The 24,848-nt window shown below is 45.1% G+C and overlaps 1 protein-coding gene across 4 annotated transcripts in view; it reads right to left on the bottom strand.

Annotated features, from left to right (window-relative positions):
- Positions 1–24,848, bottom strand: part of FUT8 (fucosyltransferase 8) — a 486,032-nt gene that overhangs the window by 448,241 nt on the left and 12,943 nt on the right. For 2 of the 4 annotated variants that reach the window (XM_012438120.3, XM_064374948.1), the window contains exon 1: positions 19,320–19,394. The exons of 1 other annotated variant lie outside the window; for it this stretch is intronic. The gene's annotated coding sequence lies outside the window, so the exon portion shown is untranslated. Of the gene's footprint in view, positions 1–19,319; positions 19,397–24,848 lie in introns of those variants that run through there. One more of the 4 variants, XM_064374953.1, reaches the window with a different exon arrangement.

The raw sequence follows: 24,848 nt of genomic DNA, 5'->3' as shown, positions 1-24,848 counted from the left end.
GCCACTGCACGCGGCCTTGGATTTTTTTTTTCATATTTTGCAGTATTTACCTATATCCACCCAAGTTTAAACATGAAATCTATTTACGTTTTATCTACACCTTATATACATAGTCTGAAGGTAATTTTATACAATATTTTTATTAATTTTGTGCTTGGGCCGGCACAGTGGCACATACCAGTAATCCCAGTGCTTTGGGAAGCCTACGTAACAAGACTGCTTGAGGCCAGGAATTCAGGACTGGCCTGGGCAATGCAGTGAGACCAAGTGGCTACAAAAAATTTAAAACGGCCAGCATGTTGCTCCAGCTACTTGGGAGGCTGAGGTGGGAAGATCCCTCGAGTGTAGGAGTTTAAGGTTATAGTAAGCTATGATTTTGTCACTGTGCTCCAGCCTGGGTAGCAGAACAGGACCCTGTCTCTAAAAAATAATAGTAATAATAACTTTGTGTTTGAAAAAACTTTGCATACACTGAACCATCAGAAAGCAAAGGTGTCATTATTGCAGCCACCTATGTGGACAACTGTAGTTATTCAGCATCACCATAATTCCTGACTGAATTTGTGTGCTACCGATAAGCAATCATTTCCTTTATTTGGTTTTTGTTTTTGAGACAGGGTCTCACTCTCTTCCCCAGGCTAGAGTGCAGTGTTGCCATCATAGCTCACTGCAACCTTAACCTCCCGGGCGCAAATGATTCTCCCACCTTAGCCTCCCAGGTAGCTAGGACTACAGGTGCACATCACCATACCCAGCTTGTTTTTAAATTTTTTTTAGGGATGGAGTCTTACTATAGTGCCCAGGTTGATCCTGAACTCCTGGCCTCAAATGATCCTCCTATCTCAGTCTCCCAAAGTGCGAGGATTACAGGTGTGAGCTGCCATGCATGGCCAGCAATCATTTCCTAACATTTACTTGCCCAGAAGTACTTAAAAGTAAAAAATAATGTAGCATTAATTTAAAAACAACACCACAAGCCAGGTGTGGTGGCATGCACCTGTAGTCCTAGCTATGGGGGAGGTTGAGGCAGGAGGATCAGTGGGGCCCAGGAGTTCAAGGCTGCAGTGAGCTATGATTGAGCCACTGCACTCCAACCTGGGTGGCCCTGTTTCTAAACAAACTACAAATAAAAACAAACATTAAGAACCCCACAAATACAAACTGCATGTTGCATGGCTATGTTCGGCCTGCAACCCATCACGCGGGGTTAGGTGTGGAATTTTCCACTTATGGCATCATGGCAGCACTCAAATAGTTTTGGATTTTGGAGTAATTTGAATTTCAGATTGTCAGATTAGGGATGATCACCCTGTATCTCTCCTGGCCTTTGCTTCCTCATCTGTTAAATGGAGAAGGTGGACCAAATACTCTTTGTGGTCCCTTCTTGCATTAATAATGCTGAGGTTTTAAATAACTTCATTCTTTCTGGCCAAAAGGTAGTTCAATTTCAAAAGGGAGAAAACTGAATCCTGGTGTCTAGTTGCTAAAGGGCACTGAGCCTCTTTACATTTGAAAGTGATACCGAGAGTGGTAAAGATCGGCATCCCCCTCTCTTGGACTCAAAACCTTGGCTATATTTAGCTGGAGCGAGCATCTTTGATAATAGGACATTTGCGACATATAGCTAAGAGCAGGGGAAGCAACCATCCAGCATTTATCTGTTGTCTTCCTGTGAAATAATGTTTCTCTCCAAGGAAAGAATAAAGAGATGCAGCAGTGGTTTCCTACTCCAGGAAATTATTCTTCTAATGACCCAGCATTAGAAAGTTTGCCAGACTTGCTCTGACAGTCCACCCTTGACCAAGGGGTACAGCAGTATGTGAGGTGATATGGTTTGGCTGTATCCCCACCCAAATCTCATCTTGAATTGTAGTTCCCATAATCCCCACAAGTAATGGGAGACCCAGTGGGAAGTAATTGAATCATGGGGGCAGCTTCCCACATGCTATTCTCGTGATAGTGAGTTCTCATGAGACCTGATGGTTTTATAAGAAGCTTTCCCCTTCACTCAGCTCTCATTCTTCTTCTCCCTGCTGCCATGTGTAGAAGGTTGTGTTTGCTTTCTGTTCTGCCATGATTTTAAGTGTTCTGAAACCTCCCCAGCCATACTGAATTGTGAGTCAGTTAAACCATTTTCCTTTATAAATTACCCAGTCTCAGGCAGTTCTTTATAGCAGCATGAGAACAGACTAATACATGAGGCCATGTATTATTAGTCCATGAGTCCATGCTGTTTCCCAGGTGGTTTCAACTGTAAATTCAAGAAGACATTCGATGTTTAGCCCCCAAAAGAAGCACAAGGATTCACTGGGTGTATCAGATAACCTACAATTTCTATCAAATTTCTGGGTCAGCTCTGATTTGCATTATATTGCTATCATTTACTTTTAAATATTTCAGCATAGTATGATATATATGTCATCAACACACTAGGAGCAGTTAATTAACATTTGGAGTCTTCTAAAAGAAATGCACTCTTCAGAAATAAATAACATCTGAAAGATTTTAAGCAGAACTCTAAGCAAAAAAGATCTAACCAGAGGGTGATACCATTACAACTTCAACCATCTTTATTTCCTGTTAACACCAGAGGGCTTGTTAGCTAGCATAATACATGTTAGATATTAGTTTTCACTGGTAACATGAGTTGTGTTCAAGATAGGTGCATTGGCTGGAAATATCACGTAGGTACTCTCACCTTTGCCCAACCAGATCAGTAGCTTACAGGCTTTCAGGATGGCCTAAGCCAAGGATTCAGTCTGGTCCAGTGTTAAGCCACTTGCAGATAATTCTATCACCTGATGCCAACTGGAAGTTGGGTTTAACCCTGGCAGTTTCTGGGGACAGGCCTAGTAGCTACTGTAAATTTGAAGCAGTAATGAATGTACACAATATTTTAAGATAACACCAACAACAGTAAAGTGACGCTGGGGGCACGGTGGCCCTTGCCTGTAGTCCCAGCTACTCGGGAGGCTGAGGCCGGAGGATCGCTTGAGCCCAGGAGTTCTGGGCTGTAGTGCGCTATGCCGATCGGGTGTCCGCACTGAGTTCGGCATCAATATGGTGACCTACTGGGAGCGAGGGACCACCAGGTTGCCTAAGGAGGGGTGAACCAGCCCAGGTCGGAAACGGAGCAGGTCAAAACTCCTATGCTGATCAATAGTGGGATCGCGCCTGTGAATAGCCACTGCACTCCAGCCTGGGCAACATAGCGAGACCCTGTCCCTTAAAAAACAAAAAACGAAAAAACATTAAAGTGACATGAAAATATCTATAGTTTCTAGTGGTGACTGTCTTAGTCTGTTTTTTGTTGCTATAAAGAAATACCTGAGGCTGGGTAATTTATAAAGAAATGAGGTTGATTTGGTTCACGATTCTTCAGGCTGTATGAGAAACATGGCACGAGAATCTGCTTCTGGTGAGGGCTTCAGGCTGGTTCCACTCACAGTGTGAGGCAAAGGGGAGCTGCTGTGTAGAAATCATGTGAGAGAGGAAGCAAGAGAGAGGGGGAAGGTGCAGGCTCTTTCTAACAATCAGCTCTCATGGGAACTAGTGGAGTAAAAACTCATTACCTTGAGGAGGCTGCAGCCAGTCATGAGGGATTCAGCCCCATGACCCAAAAACCTATTAGGCCCCACCGCCAGCACTGGGGATCAAATTTCTTTGTGGTGGGGGTACCAAAAAAATGAAATCTAAACCATAGCTAGGTCACTAGTTCTGCTAATACTACTGTAGTTTCTTACCTGTATTACTACTTATGGAAATGCTAAAATCATTTAAGAGTTAGAAAAAAAATGAAGGTTTTTTTTTTTCATTCAAGTACATAGAGTCTCTGAATTTTATTTACTGACCTCATGGGGATCCATGGACTCAGGATAAGAACTCCTGAGCCTTACCTAGTGAATATTTGATACTAGAGAAGCCACTCAAAAGGGATTCATTATTAATAGTGCCCATGATGGGGACACCAATGTCTTGGCCAACAGGGTCTCTCCTGGGAATCCCAAAACACTCTGTAGGGCTGCGCTGCATATAGAATCTCCCCAACTGTGTGCACCCAGGTCCCCACAAAGACTTCACAAATGCAGATTCTTCATCTATGATGAGTGGTACAAGAACATACGGCCGGGCATGGTGGCTCATGCCTGTAATCCCAGCACTTTGGGAGGCCGAGGCAGGCAGATCACCTGAGGTCGGGAGTTTGAGACCAGCCTGGCCAACATGGAGAAACCCCATCTCTACTAAAAATACAAAATTAGCCGGGCATGGAGGCATGTGCCTGTAATACCAGCTACTCGGGAGGCAGGAGAATCACTTGAACCCGGGAGACAGAGGTTGCGGTGAGCCGACATTGTGCCTCTGCACTCCAGCCTGGGCAACAAGAGGGAGACTCCGTCTCAAAAGAAATAAATAAAAAAAAGAACATAGGCAGCTACAATAGAGCATTGGTCTGGCACAGATCAAAGTCTTTCTCAGCAAATCTAGTTTTTCCTAAGGAAGAAGCAGAGATTTACGGCAGGACTCTCAAGCAGACACACCCACTCATTCTACCACCAGAGCACTTTTCCCTTCCAGCTCCTATAGCCCCACATTTGCATAATTAAATAAGCCATTACATTGGTTTTTCCAGAACTAAGTAACCATCTGCCCTAAAGCTGTATCCAAGTCTTGCCTCTTACAAAACTCAGGACTCACTTCTGGGTTCTTTTAAAAGCCTGGGTTTGTTGTTGAATTTCCTTGTGTGTTTTCTCTTCTCTTCATAAACATTTCAAAGGTCTTCCAGTCAAAACGCAGTCCCAACTCAAGCATCCTGAGCTCCCTTCTCTCAGGCAGTCTCAAGCACGTGGCCCAGCCCTGTGATGGCAGACGGCACAGAGAGATCGCCTTCCCATCAGAATCACTGGTAGCTGTCTCCCTGTCCCTACCACAGGGCCCTGACATGGCTTTCACAAGAGTCTCACAGCAGGAAGCTGCCACTCAGAGGGCACCGCCTGGCTGGGGTGCTAGAAGGGGATAGGACCAGAGAGCAAGAAAAGCAGAATGGCTTTCTCCACTTCCAGCAATTTGTTCTCTTTTGTTCTCAGCCCAGGAGGGTGTTTAGCCCCCCGAGGGGAGTACAGAATCAATCTAAGTGCATTCCCACTGGCACCTGCGTGTGGGAGGCTGGCCAGGAGAAAGGAGCTGGGTGAGGGGAAGTGGTGTGAGGCGGTTGAGGAGGCTGGAGGACAGGGGAGGGGGCTGGGCAGGGTCTCTGCCTTCCTGGCCCCCTGGAGGCACTCACTTTATCACACTGGTGACTGGGGCTGCTGGGGTCAGGAGGGCATCGAAACAGGCTTGGGCCTCTGTGGGCGCCTCTGCCCTAATCCAGCCCCCTGTGCACAGGCCGCCTGCCACTCTGGCCATTCCTACCATGGCTGGCAGGTGCTATTTATCACTTGGTCTTTTTACCTAAATGTGACAGTGACAGAGGATAGCGAGGGGAACTCTTTGCAGAAAAATGTCCTTTCTCTTGAGATCCACGGGCTCCTTACTCTTCACACGTCTGACTTGATCCTTTGCTTCTTCCAGATTCAGACCTTTCTTCTAAGTAAGTGGTCCCCTTCTGAGTCCCAATGTGCTCATTCTTCCAGGGGCTCCTAGTTACAGCCTTGAGGGAAGCATTTGGGTGTCAGCCACATGACCCCAGGTTACAAGCAAAGAGAAGCCACAATTAGCCTCTATTCAAACAAAGGATTCCATCTATAGAAGCTCATTTGTTTTCCTCTCTGCAGCTGGCTGGGCTGGGTGGCTGGGAGGGGGTTCTTTCTCTGTCACTTTTTTCTTAAACTTTTCCTTTACATCCAGGAAATGACCAGTTCATTACAGTTAAAGATTATGTTAGGCGCCATCCCAGTAACCAGCCAACTCCTTGTATTTCCTGCTTTTTGTTTCATTAAAATACCAGAAGAGTTGTTGGCGTGCACTCCCTTTCCAGGGCTTGAAGAGTACCCAGAGGCGATTTCCAGCCATGGGCCTCCCTGTGAGCCTTGTAAACCCTCAAACTCACCACCCTCCTATTATATCAGAAAGCTTTGGGCAAACACCTCTAGCTCTAGTGAGAGCTGGATTTCCTACCCACCCCCGACCCCTGACCCTCCAGCCCCATCCTCAAAGTACTACTGGATTCTGGAGTCATATGAGTCCCAGCTGTGTCCCTTCCTAGCTTCGTGATCATGGGCAAGTCAGTTATCCCCTTCTCTGAGCCTCAGAAGGGGATAATGATAATGATGATACCAACTTGGGAGATTTGCAGAGATTAAAACCTAATGGGATTTGTAAATGATGCTTAATAGACTTTAAAAGCCTATATATTGTTAGCCAGCATCATTTCTCAGAATGCTGGGCTAGAGAGGAGCTTTTCAGATTTTTTCTTGGGTGCCCAGAATATAAGCATCTGCAATAGCACTGGTAACACCCCGCGCAAGGGAGCCCTAATCAAATAAAGATGGGTCTCTTGTCATGTGTCCTTCAAGGAGTTAAAACTAAAAAGAAACATGCAAACCTTAAGGGAATCTCAGGTCCGGACAAACAGTAGGAGAAAATCTCCCTCCGTTTCCTGATGGTTCTGGGTAACTGTGTGAACTCAAGCGGCTTAAGAAGACATGGGAAGATGACCTGAGTTGACAGTTACCCACAGCCTCCAAAGTTGTGGTGGCCCAGGAATGACAGCACAGAAAATCACCCCAGTTTCAGTCTGACTGAACCCCATGCCTGGTCCCTCCCACCCCATCCCCTTCTGCCCTCCCTTTATCTATGTCCCTCTGAATTGACAATGGGTCAGGTCTGTCCAGAAAGGGTTAATCCTCAGGCTGTCAGCCAGGTGATTGCTAAACTGGAGCCCTGACTTATATTTACTGGCACATAATTCTTTGCTTTGACAATTCTGTCTGAGTGTTTTAACGCCTGGCTGACCCTGCTGGAGTTTGTTTGACCATGTTTTGAAAAGTGACTTCAGTGCTTGTGGTGGTAATTGGCCTGGCACCACGGGCTGGTGTCACGGCAGCATGATGGACTGGGGCAATTTGAACTCGGCAGCTGATTTATTTTCTGTGGCTTCCTGCTTCTGCTGCTTCTGCTACTGCATAGGCATCAAGTGGTCAAAGATGACATGGGACCCAGGGCCTTCTCTCTGGTAGGTATGCATGGTGTGTGGAGGTGGTTTTTCTGCTAAATGTCCTTCTAGAAATAGCCAGGAATTTTCTAATGGCTCATGGTAGAAAAGGCTCCTATGCAGTGTTCAGCCTGTGATATTCCTTTGGGTTCAGTATCTACCAGGTTGACCTGAGCTAGGCTTTGCCAGGAGTGTAGCTATAAACCGGAATAAGAACAAGCAGAGGAGATTTATGGAGAGCTTTCTACAGCGAGGGAGTCAGCCACTAGCACTTGGTTTTGGCAGATAGTCAAAGACAGGCGGGGGAGTTGGCAAGCTTTGGAGTGAGAAAAAAAGGGGAGGGCTTCAGGTGTGCTCTGATAGGAGCTTGTTGGCATGAAAGAGCAGGAGGCAGGCTAGTACGAAGCAGGGCGCCCTACAGGATTGGTGTGGAGAGCGTATCTGGCTTTCTCTGGTTGGTCCTGAGTTAGAAGGAGGGCCAAAATTTAGGGAAGCTGGCAATGATTGCCCAAGCCCTGACCATCTGGGGGCTGATTGCTATCGAGGTTGTGGTTCGGCTTCCTGGGCTGGTCGCTACAGAGGTTATGGATCAGAGTTCAGTTTTCATATATGGTCTGGCCATTGTCCATTTGCATATTCGGTCTCTCCACAGAGACTAAATTTGAGAGTCCTAGTCAGTCTGGATTATGTTGGCATGGTTAAGCTGCTGTAAAAATCTATCATAGCAGTAATGTTTATCATAGCAGTAATTATAATTGCAAAAAACACAAGACATAAAACAAGGCTGGAAACAGCCAGAATACTCAATTTTATAGAATTAAATTTAAGATGTGCCCACCTTGCACAAAACTTTTAAAGTAAGGATATTCTAACGACACTGTTTATAAATGTGATGCAAAATGACAACTTGATTAATACAATCATACATATCGTGTGATTTCAGGTATAAACAGAGGTCAGTTGGAGAGTCTTCCTGACCCTTAATTTTTCGATAAGATGTTCTCAAATACCCATCACAGGGGTAAGGGCAGTCCAGTACCCCCCTGGGATTTCTGAAAACTTCCTGAAGATGCATACAACCATCCTATGCACACAGTCACCCTGGCTGTGAGCTCCTGCTTCCCCAGAATTATTTAAATTCTGGAATATGGGTTCATCCCCCCTCACGCTGCCTCTGACCTATGCCATATCAATCCATTTGTAAAGTTCAGTTCTTTCCTTAATTTCAACAAAAACTCAGTTACCTAAGGCTTTTGCGTACAGCACAGGTATCCAATCTTTTGGCTTCCCTGGGCCACATTGGAAGAAGAATTGTCTCGGGCCACACATAAAATACACTAACACTAGAGATAGCTGATGAGCAAAAAAACAAATAAACAAACAAACAAAAAAGTCCATGCATAAATCTCATAATGTCGTAAGAGAGTTTACAAACTTGTGTTGGGCCACATTCAAAGCCGTCCTGGGCCACATGGAGTCCACAGGCTGCGGGTTAGGCAAGCTTGGCATGGAGGGATTTGTATCCTGCTAGACATACTAAAAAATTAATCTTGTTGTGTGGGTGTGGTGGCTCGAGCCTGTCATCCCAGCACTTTAGTAGCTGAGGTGCGTGGACCACTAGAAGTGTTTGGAACCAGCCTGGGCAACAAAGCGAGATCCTTTCTCTACAAAAAATTTATATATATATACACACACACACACACATACACACACACACACACACACACACACACATATATATATGTGGCACTATATAGATGTAAGCTGTATGTACATTATGTATTCTCTTGGTCCGTCTGTTCCTTGGCATCTTTCCCTGTTCCAGCTCCAGTCTCCCGTTGTGCTCTCAAGCCACTTTGTCTTCCTTTTCTTTCCTTTCTCTTCCTCCCCTGCCCTCACCTTCTAGATGAGACACAAATCCTTACTATAAGATAATAACTGCATAACATAACTCAACCCATCTCTCCGGTTCCTGCTGCAAACTCTGCTCTCCCTCAACATATCCAAGGACTCTACTAAAGCTTTAAAATTACCAGTTGTATTTTAAGGGCTGCCAGGTTACATTTGCTCTGAGAAACAGGCCTTCTTTTCCTCCCAGGCCCTGTTGGGTGAGTAGGGGAGGGAGTGGGTGTGGGCAGGTGTTTTTTCCAGTAACACAAAGTTGTTTGAAGATTAAAGACAGGGTACATACAATTCCTAGCACAGGCCCTGGCACTGTGATCACAGTTGTTGGTTTATCAAACAGTATCAAAGGGGGCCTCCTCCAGGTCTTCTGAGTTTCTAAGCCTTATCAGCATTTTGCATATCAGACGCCAGCTCTGCAAATAATTCCTCCCTTACTGGTTTCTGTGCAATCTTTCCTCTAATCTGTTCTTAAGGGGTAGAACTTTCTACCTCTGCTTTTTACCAAATAATCTTAATTAGTTTTGTTTTTCTAATGTTTATCCAAGAAGTCCTTAATTTTGTAAATCTCGGTATTAATTTTTTGTTGATCAAATCTGAAAAGGCCTAAGAAAATTAATGCTTTTAGATTTTACTGTCTAATTTTTTTCCCTTTTAAAAGTAATGAGGCTGTAGGCTGGAAACAAGCTATCTTTAGCTGGGGCTCAGATGTGTCTGGTCTTGGGTAGAGGGCCAGTGGAGAAGCCTGTCAGGAGCCTTTTTTGCATGAGGGACCTGGAAGCCACCAGGAAAGAACTCTTTCTACGAGAGTGAGAGGCTAGGTTCGGTGGCTCAGGTCTATAATCCCAGCACTTTGGGAGGCTGATGTGGGAGAATCACTGAGGCTAGGAGTTTGAGGTCAGCCTGGACAACACAGTGAGACCCTATCTATACAAAAATAATGATTTTTAAAAAAATTAGCTTGGCATGGTGGAGCATGCCTGTAGTCCCAGCTACTCAGGAGGCTGAGGTGGGAGGTCTCCAGAGATTTTCCTTTTTTAAAATGTCTTTATTTATTTATAGACAAGGCCTTGCTATATTGCCCAGGTGGCTATTGACAGGCACGGTGACAGTATACTACAGTCTCAAACTCCTGGGCTAAGAAGACTTACTGGTGAACATACCTGAGACACCGCTGAAGACTTACAGCAATGTCTGAGGGGAACCTGAGGACCGACAAGGTCTCCAGAGATTTTTTCTTTTTTAAAAATGTATTTATTTATTTATTTATTTAGAGACAGGGTCTTGCTATATTCCCCATGTCAATAGCCAGGCATGATGATAGCATACTACAGCCTTAAACTCCTGTGCTCAAGCCATCCTTCTGCCTCAGACTCCTAAGTAGCTGAGACAACAAGTGTGTGCAACCAGGCCGAGCTCCAGGGATTTTTCTGATATAGGGCAGAGCCATAGCTAGCTGCAATGTACTGAGCCAGGCGTTCAAGGCTGCAGTGAGCTATGCTTACACCACTGCACTCTGCTCTGGGCAACAGAGCAAGACCCTGTCTCTAAAAAATAAATAAATAAATCAGAGAAACTGAAAGACACTAGTTGATAATAATGGCCTTGGCTTCTGAAGGGGAAGGAGTGGTTTCAAGTAACTGCTGGGTGTATGCCTCTCCAATTGCTTCCCACCCAGCACCCAATGGCTGTGATGAAGTCCTAATCACATAGGATAGGATAGGGGGCTTAGGTGATGGAGAGCTGACGTGGGCACTGTCGCACAAAATTTCTTTGAGATATTGGGGACATCTGCAGCACTGTGGGCACAAGCAGAAGTGAGTATGGTTCAGGGATACTCCTTAATTTGCAGAGCCACTTGGGACCTGTGGAATGGGAGCCACCGAGGAACACTTCCTGCTTCAGTGGATAGATGCTCATCTAGGAGGCTCATTGAGGTGGCCTAGGAGACAGGCAGCTACAATGGGGGATGGTGGCAACTTTGGTGAATACTTTAAGCTTCAGGGAGTGGCAGTTGCAGCAGCCTCTGTCCTGTTGACTCATTGTTGACCCACTGAGTCACTGACTTTAAGCAGGAGGCACCACTATTTGCCCAGATATTAACACCCTACATGGCGGACACTGCAAAATGGTAGGCGAGAGCTCAGAGTCAGACACAACCAAAAGAAGGTAGAGTAGTGGAGGAGGAGGTTGGTGGAGAATCCAAAAGACACATGAGATTTGGTAGCTAAGAAGACTTACTGGTGAACATAGCTGAGACACCCCTAATGACTTACAGAAATGTCTATGGGGAACCCTGAGGAATGACAAGATCTCCAGAGATTTTTCTTTTCTTTGTTTTTTTTTTTGTTTTTTTGTTTTTGAGATGGAGTGTCACTCTGTCACCCAGGCTGGAGTGAAGTTGCATGATCCTGGCTCACTGCAACCTCTGCCTCCTGGGTTCAAGCGATTCTTCTGCCTCAGCCTGCCAAGCAGCTGGAACTATAGGCGTGTGCCACCACACCGGCTAATTTTTGTATTTTTAGTAGAGACAGGGTTTCAACATATTGGCCAGGCTGGTCTGGAACTCCTAACCTCGTGATCAGCCCACCTCTGCCCCCCAAAGTGCTGAGATCACAAGTGTGAGCCACCGTGCCTGGTGATTTTTCTTTTTAAAAACTTATTTATTTATTTATTTATTTATTTAGAGACAGGGTCTTGTTATATTGCCCAGATGGCTGTTGACAGGCATGATGATAGTGTACTACAGCCTCAAACTTCTGGGTTCAAGCCATCCTCCCACCTCAGTCTCCTGAGTAGCTGTGACTGCAGGTATGTGTGACCAGGATGGGCTCCAGGGATTTTTCTGATACAGGGCAGAGCCGTAGCTAGCTTCTGTGTACAGAGTGCCTGACATCAAGTATCAGATTTAATTCTCATAACAATCCAAGAGGTAGGTAATATTAGCCTCATTTTGCCAATAAGGAAAGAAGAGGTCAGAGAGGGTAAATAACTAACAAGGGGTCACACAGCTTGTGAGGTTCAAACACAAATCTATTGGATTCTAAAGTCAATGATCTAAGTATTAGTCTGTTCTCACACTGCTATAAAGACATACCTGAAACCGGGCAATTTATAGAGAGAAAAGGGTTAAGTAACTCACAATTCCGCAGGCTGTACGGGAGGCATAGCTGGGAGGTCTCAGGAACCTAACAACGATGGTGGAAGGTGAAGGGGAAACAAGCACATCTTACCATGTCAGAGCAGCGGGGGAGGGGAAGGGGGAGGAGTACCACGCACTTTTAAATCATCAGAGCTCATGAGAACTCACCATCACGAGAAAAGCAACGGGGAAGTCTGCTCCATGATCTAACCATCTCCCACCAGGTCCCTCCTCCAACACTGGGAATTACAATGTGACATGAGATCTGGGTGGGGACACCAGCATCACTCTACCACTACACCAACCTGCCTCCAAAGAGGACCAGAATTTGGTCAATAAATTTACTCGACAAACATTTATGGCATGTCTACTATATTCCAGGCACTGTTCTAGATACTCACTATTTAATAATGAACAACATAAACAAAATCCCTATTCACATTAGGTTTAAAGACTGGACGTTATTGAAATTGTAACCTCATGTTGTTTTCAGCCTAGTCTGACGTTGGACACACAGGTTACAGAAGGAAACTTGAATAATTCTGAGGCTTGAGATAACTTGGATTTCCATTACTCAGCCCTGCCCAGGGCCAGCTGTCAATGTCTCCCCCACCAGTCATCTGTATATAATCTGCTCCATTACACTGATTTAGGAGAAAAACAGGTTCACTTCTGTTTTCCAAAGAATGAGAATAACTTGTGCTGGAGAGCAGTTGAGAACAGGGGAACAAGAATGCCTCATCCAAGGACAGAGGACACAACGCTCTTGACAGTTACTGATGCCTATGCAAGAATGTGTTACATTTAGAAACAGCATCTATATCCATATATATACCTATATAGTAGATATACCCATATAGTAGATATATATCCATATAGCTTACACACAATCAAGCTGTCATCCACAACCCCTTGAACAGATGGTGTACCGAGACAGGCTGGTCAAGAGCATGGTGAGTATATTTATACAACTGAGACAATGGAAATATTGGCAGGGCGGACTAGTCAGAGTCAAGTGTGACACCATTGCTAGAAGTTTTCTATACCCCAGTGTAAGAGGTGCAGGGTACATGGAATCATGATTTGACTTCCATTTTAAATAAGCCTATAACAAAGGAGGTAGAACATAGTTGTTAAGAACAGGAACTCTGTAGCTGGGCATGGTGGTTCATGCCTGTAGTTCAAGCTACTCAGGAGGCTGTTAGGAGGATCACCTGAGCCTGGGGAGATTGAGGCTGCAGTGAGCTATGATTGGCCACTGGACTCCAGCCTGGGCATGGTATGAACTCTTGAGAAAAACTTCTTGAGTGACTCTATGTTGTGCCACTTACTAGTTGAGGGACCTTGAATAAATGATTTAATTTCTTTTTGCTTCACTTTCCTATCTTTAAAAGGGAGATGGCCAGGTGCAGTGGTTCACACCTGTAATCCCAACACTTTGGGAGGCTGAGGCGGAAGGATCACTTAAGCACAGGAGTTCGAGACCAGCCTGAGCAACATAGTGAGACCTTATCTCTACGAAACAAAAAATTAGCCAGGTGTGGTGGAGCATGCCTGTAATTCCAGCTACCCAAGAGGCTGAGGTGAGAAGATCACTTGAACCGAGGAATTCCAGGCTACAGTGAGCTGTGATCACACCACTGCATTACAGCCTGGGCTACAGAGCAAGACCCTGTCTCAAAAAAATAAAGTAAAATAAAATAAAATAGAGATAATGATAATAAATGCTGCCTCACAGGTGGATTTCAAAGATTAGCAAAATATAAGTGTTAGCTATTATTAACAAAGTAAAATTCTTTGGATAATCGGTCATGATTCATGTTACATGTGTTTATGAAATCCTATTTCATTTTTCCTCTTTCAGGGAAGAAAGGACAATTATATATTGCATTGTTCCTTGCACATATAGCTAGGTTTTAGCCAATTGATTATTGGTAGAAATGATAACCACCCTCAGTCTTGGCACTTATAAACTTCCTACAGTTTTTTGTTTGTTTGTTTGTTTGTTTGTTTGCCCCTGCTCCAGCAATCCTGAAAGTCATATGAGATGACAACATTCTAGGATGGTAGAACCTCCATCAGCCTGGGTCCCTGAGAGATTATATGGAGCAAATCTCCCCTCCACGCCATCCTTATCTACATTGGACATGTAGCATAAACAAGAAATGAATCCTTTACTGTATCAAACCACTGAGATAAGAGATTCATTGTTACCAAAGCATAACCTCTCCTATCCTGATGAATTCACAGAATCATCAGGATAGGAGATGTGGCAAATGCTTTTCCCCAGCACCGTGGGCCTTCATGTTCCAGAAAGACTTAGAGTCTTAAATGCCTAACGTGCTAGGTTATCTACTCCAGTCCTAGAGTGTGGAGGTTTCTCCATTTAAGCCTCTTAACTTCTTAAGAGCCATGGATTCTTTTATACTGCCATTACACTCCATCCTGGGCAACAGGAGTGAAACTCCATCCCTTTTCTAGAATCTTACTGCCTTACAGTTAACATTGGCACTTAGTAATATAAGACCTTGTTTTCGGGATCTTAGCTTCATCACTCTGGTGAGATTAAGGACAGGGACCTTCTTTTTGATCACTACAGGGCCTAATGCAGCATTAGGCCTCAAATAGATGGCCTATAGATATTTATTGAATAAATTTTCTAGTCAATGTATTAAAGCCCAGGCTTGCCACATTCTTGACCTCTTCTTCCCAGAATAGGTCTGTGAGTAAAGAAAGGTGACTGGAAACATTCCCCATCACCTTCTGGTCAGAATGAATTAGGGCATCTTTGTCCATGCTCACTAGAAAGGTGGATGTGGCTGGGTTTGGTGGCTCACACCTGTAATCCTAGCACTTTGAGAGGCCGAGGTGGGAGAACTGCTTGAGCCCAAGAGTTCAAGACCAACCTGGCAACATAGCGAGACCCCTATCTCTACAAAAAATAAAAAAGTTAGCTGGGTGTGGTGGCATACACCTATGGTCTCAGCTACTTGGGAGGCTGAGGTGGAAGGATCACTTAAGCCCTGGAGGTTGAGACTGTAATGACCTATGATCATGCCACTACACCTGGCTGAGTGACAGAGTAAGACCCTGTTTTAAAAAAAAGAAAGGAGGATGTATGTGTTGTGGGTTAGGGAGCTGGGAAGGGGTGAGAATCAGGGAGTTGACACAATATTTATTTCTATTCCCTTATATATTGCTGAGTAAATATAGCTAAATTCTTATAAGCTGCTGCAGGTAAGCCATAAAGTTCTCTAAGGACAAGGACCATGTTTTCTATTGATCAAATATTAATAGTTTTTGGTTTGTTTGTTTGTTTTTTGAGACAGAGTCTCACTCTGTCACCCAGGCTGGAGTGCAATGGCACAATCTCAGCTCACTGCAACCTCTGCCTCCTGGGTTCAAGTGATTCTCCTGTCTTAGTCTCCTGAGTAGTGGGACTACAGGTGCACACCACCATGCCCAGCTAATTTTTGTATTTTTAGTAGACACAGGGTTTCACCATGTTGGCCAGGATTGTCTTGATCTCTTGATCATGTGATCTGCCCACCTCGGCCTCCCAATGTGCTGGAATTACAGGCATGAGCAACCACTCTGTGCTGCGATGATTATTTTATTTCAAACAAGACTCAGTGACAGGACCTTATATTTGCAGCATTATTTAAAATATACAAGATATTTTCTAATTTTTGTCTTATTGGCTCTTTATAGTAATCAAGGCTCCACATACCTGGTTCAGGACTCGCTGTACTGCCAAGTTAAAAAGAAGTTGGAAATGTTCCTTTGAGTTCTTTTGTGTTTCTCTCTCTTTTTTTGAGACGGAGTCTTGCTCTGTTGCCAGGCTGGAGTGCAATGGCGTGGTCTTGGCTCACTGCAACCTCCGCTTCCCAGGTTCAAGCAATTCTCCTGCCTCAGCCTCCTGAGTAGCTGAGATTACAGGCACCTGCCAGCATGCCCGGCTGATTTTTGTATTTTTAGTAGAGATGGGGTTTCACCATGTTGGCCAGGCTGGTTTCGAATTCCTGGGCTCAGGTGATCCACCCACCTCAGCCTCCCAAAGTGCTGGGATTACAGGTGAGAGTCATTATACCTGGCCTGGACTTTTAGTTTTTAAGCCAGTAAAGTCCCAGAAAAAAAAAAAGTTGGTCATTAACTTCTAGGGCTCCATCCCCAGGTCTCACCTCTCTCTCTTTCCATGATCTCCCCAGAGATTCACTGACTCCACAGCTTCCACCAACCTTTGACACATAATTCTCCAATAGACCCTCACCTCTGGCTGCTCCTGAGCACCAGGCCAGCATTTCAACCACCAGGCTGTAAGGTCATTTACACGGCTAACCTTAAATTCCATGGGTTCTAAACGACTCACCCTCTCACTCCTCCATCCCACCAACCCTCCTCCCAGTCACCTTCCCAGTATTTCCTCATTTGTCAATGCCATATCATTGTTCCAGTTGTTCAAGATTTTTGAAATTAACTCATATTCATTGAGTACCTCGTCTGTGCCCAGGTTCCATCCAAGGTGCTGGGGACTCAGCAGTGAACAAAAGTCATGGAGCCCTCATGGAACTTACATTTTAGTCAAGAGAGACAGAAATATGTGTGTGTGTGTGTGTGTGTGTGTGTGTGTGTGTGTGTGTGTGTGTAGAGAGAGAGAGAGAGTTAAGCACTATGGACAAAATTATTTTTCAAAATTTTTTATGGCCAGGCATGGTGGCGCATGCCTGTAATCCCAGCACTTTGCGAGGTCGAAGCAGGTGGATCACCTGAAGTCAGGAATTTGAGACCAGCCTGGCCAACATGGTGAAAACCTGTCTCTATTCAAAATACACTAAGTTAGCTGGGTGTGGTGGCACACCTGTAATCCCAGCTACTTGGGAGGCTGAGGCAGGAGAATCTCTTGAACCTGGGAGCTGGAGTTTGCAGTGAGCTGAGATCGTGCGACTGTACTCCAGCCTGGGCAAAAAAGGGAGATGCCACTCAAGAAAAGAAAAAAATTAATTATTTCCTTGAAGTTTCTTTTTTGAGACAGACTCTCGCTCTGTCACCCAGGCTGGAATGCATGGTGTGATCTCAGTTCAGTGCAGTCTCTGCCTCTAGGGCTCAGGCTGGATTTGAACTCCTAAGTTCAAGTGACCTACCCACTTTGAGCTCTTAAGAAGTGCTAAGATTAATTTTTGCCTGGCTTGGGGAAAAATTAATAATCAAATATAAGGAATGCTCAGAATGGGGGATGCAATAATAGATGGGGACTAAAGGGAATCCTTTTGATGTGATGCAGAGGTCTGAGGAAGTGAAGACATGAGCCAGGGACCTATGGAGTAAGAGTATCCCAAGCAAAGGACACAGTAAATGCAAAGACCGAGGTAGCTGGGCAGACCAGACAAGGGAAAGAATGATAAGACATAAATAAGGGGGGCTGGGTGCGTGGCTCATGCCTGTAATCCCAGCACTTTGGTAGGCTGAAGTGGGAGGATCATGAGGTCAGGAGATCAAGACCATCCTGGCTAACACGGTGAAACCCCGTCTCTCCTAAAAATACAAAAAAATTAGCCAGGCATGATAGCATGCGCCTGTAGTCCCAGCTACTCGGGAGGCTGAGGCCGGAGAATTGCTTGAACCCAGGAGGCGGAGGTTGCAGTGAGCCGAGATCTCGCCTCTGCAGTCCAGCCTGGGTGACAGAGTGAGACTTCAACTCAAAAAAAAGAGAAAAAGAAAGAAATCAGGGATAAAATCAGTTTCTGTAGGGCCTTGTAGAAAAAGCGTTTTATTTTCACTCATTTACCCTTGGTCTCTCTTTCCCATTTCTGCAGCTACCACCTTGAGACAATCCTTCCTACTTCTCATTTGAAGGATTCTACTGGCTTCCTGAGGGCTATTTTTGCCCCTTGTCTCTCCCTACTCTAATCCTGCTCATGGTTGCTATAATCTTCTTGGAGCACAGTTCCGATCATCATCATCATAAGATCATTAGCATACATTTATGTATCTCTGAATAAAAATATACTTTGAAAGGAGGGGGACGGACACAGGAGATATGTTCCCACAACTTCCCAGCATGTCCTTGTCAGAAATAGATAGAACTGTCAAAAGTACATTGTCAAACATGCCAGAGTTCTGTTTCTATGCCATCATGTAAAAACTGCAAACTTTTCATCAAAATAAAAAATAAATAAAGATGAATTAGTCATAGTTCCTTTAATTGCCACTAACAGAAACTCAGTTCAAGTATCTTTCAAAAGGTGATATATGTTAGCTCACATAGATGAATATTTGACATCTTCAGGAATGGCTAGATCCAGGTGCTCAGCCAGGGCAACAAGAAATCCATTCTCTCTCAGATTTGCTTTTTCTCTCTGTTGTCCTTGTTCTCCAGCAGACTCTACTCATGCAGTGGTAAAGAGGGCCACCATTGTCTTCAGCTTTGCAACCCCAGTGGAGAAAGAGCGCTTCTTTCAACAGAAGTCCTAATGCTGACTCTCATTGGCTTACTCCGGACAAAGGGATTACTCCTCAACCACTCATTATGTCCACAGTTAGCCAGTCCTGGGTCATACATCCACCCCTGGAGTCAGGGACTGAAGTCAACCTCACTTGAACTACATGGATAGAGAGTGGAAGATGGGTGGTTCCCAAAGGAACATTTAGTACTCAGGGTGGAGGAGGGATGGTCACCACGTCCAGCTAATTTTTTGTATTTTTGGTAGAGATAGAGTTTCACCATGTTGCCCAGGCTGGTCTCAAACTCCTGGGCTCAAGTGAGCCACCCACCTCAGACTCCCAAAGTGCTGGGTTTACAGGCATAAGCCACCATGCCCAGCCACAGCTGTCCCCCCAAATATTTCAAGTAGGCATCTACTGAGACTTAATACCAACACAACAACCTTTCGAAATACGTAGGCTTATTTCCATTTTGTGTATGGGGAAGGTGAGGCACAGACATGTTGACCACCTTGCCCACTATTTTTTTCACACAATCAAAATATAAAGGCTCTGGAATTTGAACCCTGCGCTCTCTGACTCCTAAGTCCCCTTAGAAACCTGCACATTATTCCATTTCTATGAAGGGGAGGGAAAGAGCTCCTCATATAAGTCACCACACCTCTCAAATCACTTGCAACTCACCAGCGGCCATGACTGTCCCCCCAGGGTAAGTAGGTAGACAGATTTCACCTCATTCTGCTTCTTTACTGGGCAGACAAATGGAGCAGAACCAGAAGTAGTGACTTGGTAAGGGAACACTCAGAAAGGTAGAGGAAGTGGTAGTGCTGAAGCATCCTGCTGCCTCTCATCTCAAAGATCCTTCCACCAAACAAATACCACCCACCTTCGAAAACAGTCGTTGTGGTTGGAACAATATTTGTGTAAAAATAACCGACTGATCTTAATCTCGCTCCCTTTCCTTGTTGGGAATATGTCTGCGGTTCTGGTCTAGTCAGTGCAAGAGGGGCTTCCCGCCTGGTGTCCAACACTGAGGGGAGTCACAGCTGTGGTCAGTCTCCCTCTGTGGCCCCTAAAGCAAGCAGAGAGCACCTTGGACCTCGTGTTGGGACCTGAGCAGGCAGCCATGCTCCCAGGCCCGCAGAAGGTGGGTTCATGGTTCTGTTCAGAGACCTTTTGAAAGCCCCATTTGCCTCCAGCTCAGAGGCACCTGCGCCCACCTACAGTCTGGCCCCTGATGGGCTTGAATCACAACTCATAACCCACATGCTGAGGGAATCCTGATGAAAGCTCTGAAGGTTCCGGGTCTTGGGGAAGACCAGATGGGCCTGAAAGTCAGTCTCAGCAGAGACGCCCAGGGGTGCATGGGCCCTAGGGAGGCCTGGCTGTCCCAAGCAGGGGCCGGAGTGAAGCAGCTGGTGGAGAACAGGGACGCAGGTGTGAGCCTGGTGAAAGGGTGGGCTGGCAGTGCTCTGCAGAGAGCACCTGCAAACAGTGAGGAGGAGGCTGATGGGCTGGGCCCTCGCAGGAATGGGCAAGGCACGGCCCTAATGAATCTGGCTCCAAGCACACCCCATCCAGCTTAAGCTTGGGGACTGGGAAAGGAGGAGGCCCAGGGGGCAGAGCTGGGATGACACCTCAGGAGTTAGGGTTACCAAGCAACTGAAGAAGATGCAGGAGCAGCTCCTAGCTGAGTATGACCCCGGGAGCAGCACTGAGGATGCTTGGGGGGTAGTGCTGAGTCAGTGATAGGGGAGAGGGTTCGGGAGGGAGGGCTCACTTTGCCCAGTTCTATTGGGAACCTAGATCCTTGGATTTTAATGATCACGTGTGAGACATAAGACAAGATCTTGGACAGAGGAGGTAAATATCTGGTTGTATTTTATCCAGTATATTCTCACCTTATAGTGAGATAATATTTAAGAAGATTAAGTCCCGTGTATTGATGGAACTTAAGAAAGAGTCCAAACAGACTCTTTCAAAAATTTTAAATGTATGTTAAACTTTCCGTCATGGAACATTTTACCCACTGCCCCCCACCACCTGGATTATCTGGAAGCAAAACCCAATCATGGAACCATTTCACCCATAAATAGTCCAGTCAGTATCTCTAAATTTAAGAGCTGTTATTCTCAGCCCAAGGCAATTTTGCCCCCTAGGGGAGATTTGGCAATATCTGGAGATCTTTTTTTGTTTGTACAAGGTTGGGGGGCGGTGTGCACCCTAGCGGAAAGAAGCCAGGGTGAAACAGGGCTCCTAAGAAACAGTCTACAAGGCACAGGACAGCACCTCACGACAAAGAACTATATGGCTCAAAATAACAATTGTGACAAGGTTGAAAGCCATGTTTTAGAGTCTAAAAGATAAGAACACACTAAATAGATCACTACAATATTGTTAGCATTCATAAAAAACTAACAATAATTCCTTAATATCATCAATTATCTGATAATATTAAAATTTCCCCAATTGTTATGTAAATTTAAATAATTGGGGGTTTAAATCAAGATCCAAATAAGACTCACACATTGCAATTGGATGATATATTTCTTTTTCTTTTTTTCCTGCATCCAATCATCCATTATGGTTGATAGATTTCTTAGGTCTCCTTGAATATACAGGTTCTCATCCCTCTTTTTTCCTTGGAATTTATTTATTATAAAACAGATTTATTTTTAATTGTGAAAGAGAACACGAGTACATTCCTGATATCAAAATTGAAATGCACAGGAGAAGCAAACATTTCCTATCTATAACAGTCCAGGCCAGGCGTGGTGGCTCACACCTGTAATCCCAGCACATTGGGAGGCTGAGGAGGGAAAATCACGAGGTCAGGAGATGGAGACCATCCTGGTTATTGGTGAAACCCCACCTCTACTAAAAATACAAAAATTAGCTGGGCATGGTGGCGTGCTCCTGTAGTCCTAGCTACTCAGGAGTCTGAGACAAGAGGATTGCCTGAACCTGGGAGGGTCAGGTTGCAGTGAGCTGAGGATCGTGCCACTGCACTCCAGCCTGGGTGACAGAGCAAGACTCCATCTCAGAAAAAAAAAAAAAAAATTATATTCAACTACAAGTTTCAACAAATAACAAAAGCTTTAATATTATTTATTTTTTGGAAAGATAAGCCAAGGGATAGGCAGCCCAGGGCTAGTATGGCATCTCCATGAAGTTTTTAGGGTACCAAGTTCCTTCTAGCTCCCTGCCCTACCATCTGTAATGTGGTCCTCATCCTCATGGTCCACAACAGCTAATGGAGAACCATCCCTCTTACCTACATTCTAGGTAGCAAGATGGAAAAGTGGAAGGACATAGCTCTCTTTTTTAGTTTGCTAGGGCTGCTGTGACAACCAACCACAAATTGGGTGACTTATACAACAGAAATATACTTATTGTCTCACAATTCTCACAGTTCTGCAGGCCAGAAGTCCAACATCAATGTATCAGGCAGGATTGCTTCCTTCTGAGAACAGTAAGGAAAAATCTGTTCCATGCCCCTCCCCTAGCTGCTCGTGATTGGCTGGAAATCTTTGAGTTTTCTTACCTTGTAAAGCATCACCCCAATCTCTGCCTTGGTCGTTACATGGCGTTCTCCCTGTCCGTGTGTTTCTGCGTCCAATTTTCCCCTTTATATAAAGACACATTTATATTGGATAGGATCCATCCTCCTGACCTCATTTTAACTAATTACATCTGCAAGCACCCTATTCCAAATAAGGTCACATGCTAAGGTACGAGGGATTAGGACTTCTATATATAAATTTTGGGGAGAGACAATTTAACCCGTAACACTCTCCCATACAGAGACTTTGTAGAAGTCTCTTACACTTCTTTGTTTATACTTCTTTCGCCAAAACTTAGTCTTGGCCACACCTCTCTGCAAGGGATGCTGGGAAGGGAGGCTTTCGCTGAGCACGTGACCATCCCCCAAAAAGTCAGTTGTTACCAAAAAGGAAGGAAAAATGGACACGGCAACTACAGCAATCTGCCATGGAATGTATCCCACCAGACATTTTTATGTATGCTGCACGTAACCAAATGATCACAAACTGGTTGGCCTAAAACACCAGAAATTGATTCTCTCGCAGTTTTGGAGCCAGAACTCCAGAATCAAGGTATGGGTGGGGTCACACTTTTTCCAAAGCCTCTACTGGACAGTCCACCCTGGCCTCTCCAGCTTCCGGGAACTTTTTTGTTCCTTGGCTTGTGGCTGCATCACTTCAGCCTCTGCCTCCATCTGCACATGGACTTCCCCTCTGTGCCTTCTCCTCTTCTCTCTGTTTGTTTTTGAGACTAGGTCTCGCTCTGTTGCCCAGGCTGGAGTGCAGTGGCATGAACACTGCAGCTTCGATCTCCGAGGCTCAAGCAATTCTCCCACCTCAGCTTTCTGAGTAGCTGGGACCACAGGTGCGTGGCACTGTGCCTGGCTAATTTTCTGTAGAGATGGGATCTCACCATGTTGCCTGGTCTGGTCTCAAGCGATCCTCCCACCTTGGCCTTACAAAGTGCTGAGATTACATGTGTGAGCCACTGCACCCGACCCTCTTCTGTTTCTTATAAAGACACTTGTCTTTGGATTTAAGGCCCCCCGACGCCAGGCAATTCAGGATCATCTCATTTCAAGATCCTTTATTTTTACATCTGCAAAGACTATTTTCGCTTCATTTTTCTCACACCCAATCACATCCTGGACCCATCCATGAGTTCCAGGATGCAACCATGTCCTTCGTAGTGAGGGGACACCATTCAATGCCCTCCATCGTCCCTGGAGCACCAGATATTTCCAGAAATAGCAAAATATGGCTCTCCACATTGTCCTTGTTCATTTTAATTAGCAATGGCAGATGAGGGGGACTGTGGTAAAACTTTAATGAAATGCTACACACTCTGGGAAGCATAAGCGGATCTAGTTGCCTAGGGCCTGTTTAAAGTTAGAGCAACTCGGAAGGTTCTGCCAAGTGTTGGCATGTGGGTGCCAAGTTGTTTTTGGTAGGATGGTAAGCTATGCTAGCATGTTTTTCGATGTTTACCATGCATTTTAGAGAGATTTCCTGCTAAATGAATTTTCAATTCAGAGCCAGCTCACAAGGGGGTACAGAAAGATGGAAGAGTAAGAGAAACATTTCCAATGTATCAAAGCTATGAATTGCAGGGCCTCACTTCTTACTTAAAGAGCAAAATGTTGGCTAGGGGTAGTGGTGGAAAGTTCCTGATGCCAGATTTTGGAGGTGGGAGAAAGAAATAGAATCAGTCCTGTACCTGCCACCCTGTTCTTCAACTAGTTCAATTTCAGTTTCAGTATTTACTGAGACCATACTGGGCACTAGGAAGGATTTATTTTCCTCAAGCCTCACAAGCAGCTAGGTGTTAATTACTTTGATCGCTTTCCAGATGAGATGCTGTGATTCTAAAAGGTTAAGGCACTTGCACCCGAGATCATGTAGCTGTAAGTGGCTAAAGCAGGAGTTTTGAATGTTTTGTGACTGCTAACTTGGTGCTCTGTCTACCACAGCATGAGAGATGACTATTCCTTTCTGCTTGCTGGTGCCCATCCTGGTGATGGGGTAGAGAGAGGAGCAGGCTCATCTCCTACCCACCAAGGCTTGCTCCTCCCTCCCATTTGAAAGCAGAACAGGCTGCAGCAGGAGGCATGCAATTGGTGTTTCTGCTGGTCTCCAATCCTAGTGGAAAAAACTGCCTAATTAAAGTCTGCAGCATGCCCAGAAGCTTCCGGGGTTGTTTTCCATGCATTCCCAGAGCCTGATGATACATATTCTTCATGTTTATGTGGCGTGATGCACTGTGCTCCATGAGCATGAAGTATTAGTGAGCCAATTTCACCATCTATGCAGCTACAGAGCAATCGGAAGGCATCCCTGTTCTAATTTATGAGGGACCAGCATGCGCAATCAATAGATGCCCCACAGGTTATTAAAGAGGAGAAAGATGGCTCAGGTAGCCCTGTTTACTAACAGAGAAATGGTCTTCTGGCAGCTTCTGGCCTGCAAGGGATTTACATTTCCTTTTCAGGCCAGAAACAGTGGTGTTCCCTTTTCATCTCAGCCCCAAGCCTGAGAACAGGGGGCTGGTGGAGGCTCAGGCACAATCTGAAAGTGCCCTTCCCTGTACTGTAATCTCAGAATGGGGATGTGGTGGGGGTCAGCCCAAAGATTTATAAAGTCCCTTTGTGTTTGGAGGCCCTGGAGAACAATA

This window comes from Aotus nancymaae, unplaced genomic scaffold (assembly GCF_030222135.1).
Source record: "Aotus nancymaae isolate 86718 unplaced genomic scaffold, 86718_ANA_hifiasm-v0.15.2.pri h1tg000011l, whole genome shotgun sequence".
Taxonomy (NCBI): domain Eukaryota; kingdom Metazoa; phylum Chordata; class Mammalia; order Primates; family Aotidae; genus Aotus; species Aotus nancymaae.
Note: the sequence above shows the minus strand (reverse complement) of the source record. Positions and strands in the feature narration are given on the sequence as shown.